This window comes from Otolemur garnettii, unplaced genomic scaffold, assembly GCF_000181295.1.
Source record: "Otolemur garnettii isolate 467f Iridium unplaced genomic scaffold, OtoGar3 scaffold00048, whole genome shotgun sequence".
In the NCBI taxonomy this organism is placed as follows: Eukaryota; Metazoa; Chordata; class Mammalia; order Primates; family Galagidae; genus Otolemur; species Otolemur garnettii.
This window is the reverse complement of record NW_003852443.1, coordinates 3,286,057-3,291,776: the sequence shown is the minus strand read 5'-3', so window position 1 is coordinate 3,291,776 and position 5,720 is coordinate 3,286,057. Positions and strand designations below refer to the sequence as shown.

Sequence of the window (5,720 nt, the reverse complement as noted above, 5' to 3'; positions counted from 1 at the left end):
TTGTCTTTAATCTCTGAAATTCTTTCTTCTGCCTGAAATAGTCTGTTGTTAAAACTTCCCATGTGTTTTGCCTTACCTTAAATAAATTTTTCATTTGCATAAGGCCTATGTTTTAAAAATGGATCTATCTTCCTAGTAAGTTTTTCTTTTAATTCCTGAATTTCTTTGAGTTGGTTTTTTATTTTCTCTTGAATTTCATGGAGCTTTCTTACAATTCATATTTGTAATTTTTTTAATATTTAAAGATGATTACAAACTAGAATTGCTTTATTTAATTTTGGAATTACATTTTTTTTATGTAAAAGTAATTTGCAATTGAGACACTGTAAAATTTTTTTCTTTTTCCTTTTTTAAAATTTTAGATTAATATGAGGGTACAGACAATTAGGTTACATTGTTTATGTTCAGAAAATATGGAATACTTCTTGAATTTGCATGTCATCTTTGCCCAAGGGCCTTGCTAATCTTTGTATTATTCCAATTTTAGTATATGTGCTACCTAAATGACTACCATATTAGTAATTCTTTATATGTCACTTCAGTATTTTCCTTTGATTGGAAACTGTTACTAGGGAGCTGATATGATCTTTTAGGGAGGGTCTTTCACCCTAATTTTTCATAGTTCTGGAGTTCTCATGCTGATTCTTTCTCATATGGAGCAGCTTTCTCTTCTTGTTTTTGGGTTATTTTGTTGGTGTTGTTTAGATGGGATCCCCCTACCCAATGCCCCGGTACTCTGAAGGGTATGCCTATAGCGTATGTTGGGTGGGTATCATTGGCTTTACTTGTGGATGTTTTGATGAGGTTGAGGTTACACATAGTTATAGATGTCCTTAGTGTATGGTTTTCTCAACTGGTAGTTATTTGTAGACTATAGTGATAGTATATTATGTTGGCCAAATTTCCTGTCTCTTGTTGATAAGGAGAGATTGGAGGCCTTTGAAATCCTTTCTCTTTCCCCATCCTTGTGGCCTTCTTATAACAATATGAATTATAGTGGGATTTTTCAGTTTAATCTCTAAATCAGCAGGTGGCACTTGAGGGTAAGCACTAGCTAGGTCCTGTGTGATTGAATCAGTAAATGCTGTAATTGGCTGTACAAATTGTGCTCCCTGTCAACAGGTGGCACTTGTAGGAAAGAGCTAATTGCAGTACTATTTGTGGGATCTATTCTATCTATAGTCAATCAGAAGAAGCACATTGCTATTGATGTCTCAGGCAATGGGCAGGGCTCTGGAATTCCCAAGGGATACCTTCTTATGTTTCATGAAAGCTGAGGTGCAGGGAAGGGTTGGACTGAGCAGGACAGGGTCAGAGGAGCCTTAATTCAGGCTTCACAAATACAGGCACAATAGCTATCTGAGTAGCAATTGATAATAGTCTCAAACCAGGGAGAGGCTGAGGTGGCCCGCCATGCTAAAATTTTTCTTCTGGGGGAGAGGTAGTCTGGACTTCTTCATAGTCTAGCAGTAAGAAGTAGGTTTCACTCTTGGGGGACTTCCCTTGCCCTCTGGATCTCCCTCTGGCAGGTATCTGTAGTCAACACTCATAGTACAAACTAGCTAAGCCCACTAGCAATGCTGCTGCACATTGCAAGCTTCCCTGCCTAGAGTCCTACTCTAGACCAAAAGCATAGCTTTCCTGCAAGGGGTGGAGGGTCACTTCACGGGAGTGTTGTGGATCAGACCCACATCATACTCTCCTTTTACTTCTGCCTGTGTGGGTTCCTTCTCCTCTCAAAGCTCACAAAAGTCTCTGTGCTCATGAATAATTTATTGATTTATAAATATAATCAATATATAATTTATAATTTATTGATTTATTCCTGGGGATACAAGATCAGGCCTGTAGAACTGTCCTCTTATTCTCTGAGTTCAAACTCCAACCATGAATGGGAGAGGCACATTGGTCTCAATTTGTCCACAGCATGTTGGAATAGGCTTAATTAATGTCCCTCCAGTTTGGGGCATGCCCATTCTTCTGGAGCAGCCAGATGGGTAGTGTGGGGAGCTCACTGTCTGAGCACCCCTTGGTCTGCTGTAGGTTTTTAAGGGGAAAATCATGATGAGTTCCACTCTATATGGAAGCCTAGATGTAGTTAGTATGTCTACAGAGGGGAAGCAGTCATTCCCTAGTGATCTGGCTTAATTGTCCCTTGGGGTACTCTGCTGACCCTACATGGAAACTGGGATGGCTGTATTAGCAGCTGTGTAAGGGAGAGGGGAAGAAGGACCAGAGTCTGATGGAGGAGAGCTGGCACTCTGGTGCCCTATGTCCTGAAGGGTCCTTCTGGACTCTCCTCTCCCCTAAAGGAAGCCCACCCTGAATGTCTCAGCTCTGGGATCACACAGACTCTCCCAGGACTCTCTGGCCCCCTATGGCTACTATAGTTTGAGCAGGTATTGGGGGAATGTCTGTTTAGGGACCATGACAAGAAAACTGAAGGGCTGACTCTGGGAAGGATGAAAGGAAAAGGAGCATTGTATCTGCCACCGCAACTTGGGTCTATGTTGAGGGAGAGTGACCCTGAGGGGCAACCCAGTCTCCTGTTCTGTAGAAGCTCCCTGTTCACTGATGGCAGCACTGGGGCTCATGAGGCTAGAGGTGCTCTCGAATAGTCCCAGAGCTTGCAGACTGCCAGAGGTGTGAAGGGAGGTAAAACAAACACCCCTACCTATCCTTCGCACAGCCCTTCCAAATCCCCTGGGAGCCCATCTGTTGAAATCATGCTCCTTCTTGTTCTGCTTCACAACTTCTTCCTGTGGGACTAACAGTAGATTCTGCACTCTTTCCTCACAATTACACCTTTCCATCTGAATCTTTCTGTTATTTTTGAAATGATGTGGAGACCAATGTCTCCAGTCAGCTGTCTTGCTGAAGGTTCTGCAAGTATTTTTTGAGTACATACTATGTGCCTGGCTTTGAGAGGACTTTGGAGATACAAAAATTGGTTTAACATGATATGTATCCTCAAAGGACATAGACACATCCACTTATAACTAAGGCAGTGCAGGAATTACACAACAATTAGTGTAAGGCTCTAATATTTTTAAATTTAACTGTGTAATCAATTCTAATAAATTAAAGATTTGTAATCACAGCCTTAATTTATTAAGAATTTCCCTTTATGTGTTCCTCTATCTAGTATTCTATAGATCGAATTGGACTCAACTAAGCTTAGCGCTATGAAAGCTGTTTCATTGAAATCTCTACTTTCTTTCTCTACAGCCGCAAGAAGCTGCGTAGTGCATGCAGCAGTCTGTGGGCTAGTTTCCCTGGTTACACTTGTACATTTTGCCAGACCCTCGGAAAGATGTGATCTCTAATTAACCTTAAAATTAACAAGCTAATGGCAAGGATTTCATCTCAACTCAGAAGGAAAGGCACAAAATAATCTGAAAAATGTAAATCTAAGGTGACACTTGTAAACTCACTGAGATAGTAAAATATTATGGGATTTCAAAAGGCCAAGCAACAACAAAGCACCAGTATTAAAATGGTAATTGGCTATATTTTTTTCTCAGCTCACTCCTTGCATCTAAAAGCTTTGACAGAAATGAGTAAAAAATGTATTTAGCCAAACATTTTTTATAGCAAATGTTAAGTAGTACATTAAAAATGAAATCTACTTTTAAAGAATCTTTGATAGCATATTTTGACCTGTCTCTGTTTTGGGGAGTTCATTTGATTATGGTTTTTCAAAACTAGTTTATTCTCTAAAGCCAAAATCAATATTTTTTTTACACATGACCCATCGTTTTTAGTTGTTGTAAAATTGGGTGGATGAAGCACTTTCATCCTCCAGTTTATACTGGGCATGTATTGCTCAGAAATGGGAACAATTCACAATTAAAGGGGTCACTCATTCTACTACACAGAATTGTTATAGATATTTAAATATTGTTTACTTTGTGACCAAATGGAACAATGGACAATCAGGCATTTGGAACCTGCCCGAACAGCAGGGACTAAAGCTCTCCTAATAAGGGAACTCAGGGAAAGACTTAGGAGTAGAAGCTCTGAAGAAATGAATTAGAATATATAGTATTTAAAAGGAAGATAAAACATATTCAGACATCCTTTCTATAGTGAATCAAATGTTTCAGGTTGAAATTAGCCCCAGTCTCTCCCTCTCACCCCAGCTTTCTTATTTGTTTTCTAGCCTTTTCCTTTACTTGTTTCTTAGTAGCTCAGCATAAATACCCAGGAAGTGAAATGTCTGAAGGGTTTATTCCTATGAAAAGACAAGATTAAAGTGCATCCTTTATGCTCTCAAATCGGTCGGCCTGTTTAATATGTTGCTAGTACAAAAAATTTATTCAGCCTCCACACATTCTGCATGGCTTCCTTATTTCCCCTTTCCCCAACATAGCTTCTGTGTCATGGTGAATGAAATCTTGCTTTCAGCAATTTCAAAGTAACTTCACCTTATCCACATGATTTTAGGGATCAGAGACGAGGCCAGATTAAATATTAACCTTCAGATGTGTTGTTCATGCTGACACTCAGGCAAATCTGACTGTTCTGGGCTGATGTTTAGCAGGGGGTCCTAGCTCTTCTAGCCGTAGGCTAGAAATTATGGAATTTATGCAAAGCCAAGGTCTGCTTTGTGTGAAATTAAATGATAAAATGAATACTGGAAACTTGGCAAGGCAGTCTTTGTTATTAAGCAAGTGAAGAAAAAACCCCTTTACTATAAGCTTGGAGGTTTTTTTTTGTTCTTTTTTTTCTTCTATCTTTGTGCCACTCTGCCTTTTATTTGCTTTTTTCTTTTTAGGAGTGACTGGGAGAGGGGAGCAGGTGTTCCTAACAGTAAATTCTACGTCTCTGATGGGGTGGTTAGTTTCTCTAAGATTTCCTGACATCTTTGTGGATTGTCTCATAGCTATAGGACTTTCCCGCTCTGTGAAATATGGATTGTGAAGTCACTGCATCAACTATATTTAATACCTGGGGGTTATTGTGGTTTGTGGAAAACTGTGTTCTGACCACTGTGTACCGATTGTACTACTGACTGAGATTCCACTCACAAGTAGAATTACATTCTGTGTTTGACCAACCTAAGCAGAGTTGGGATCCTGGTCAGAAGTTAAATTATTTTTTAATTCTTCCACTATAATTTACTTGTGAGAAGAAAACTGGACATATACACTTCTCTTTTAAAAAAGGTATTTTATTCTTCTTGGCAGGATATAAGATTGCTTTCTTCTACAGAGCTTAAAGTTTATAACAAATTACCATCTTTTTATCCTAAACTAATAGTAATGGTATCATTATTTTAATCGCTGACAGAGCTGAGGATCAGAGCTTTGACAAAATTTCTTGAATTTTCAACCCACTCCACATATCCTTGGGTTTCTGGTACACTTTTGTCTAGATTACTTTTTCTCCCTTTATATAATATGAAATGCTTATTTTCTTTTAGAAAAAATATCGGGAAAAAAAATCTGCCTTCTTCATAGAAGAAGGAGATGATAAAAAGTTTCCTAAATCAGCAGACTGACTGTTTTAAATATCTGTTAGGACTATATAATCCATTTTGCTGGTGTTGGGGCTCAGAGTATGACACCCCGAAGTAGAGTGTGTTGGCACGCTGAATACTTTGAACTGAAGGAGACTGGAAAGGTGTCAGGAGCATAGTCTGTCTGACCTTCTCTTGCCCTCCTGTCTTTAAACCTCTCTTTCTTCCCCAGAGCAAGTAATAGAAAGCAGAATTCCTC

At 39.1% G+C, this 5,720-nt stretch overlaps 1 pseudogene; it reads right to left on the bottom strand.

The window, feature by feature from the left end:
* Positions 1-407: 407 nt before the first annotated feature.
* LOC111725832 lies at positions 408-508 on the bottom strand (annotated as a pseudogene).
* Positions 509-5,720: the final 5,212 nt, after the last annotated feature.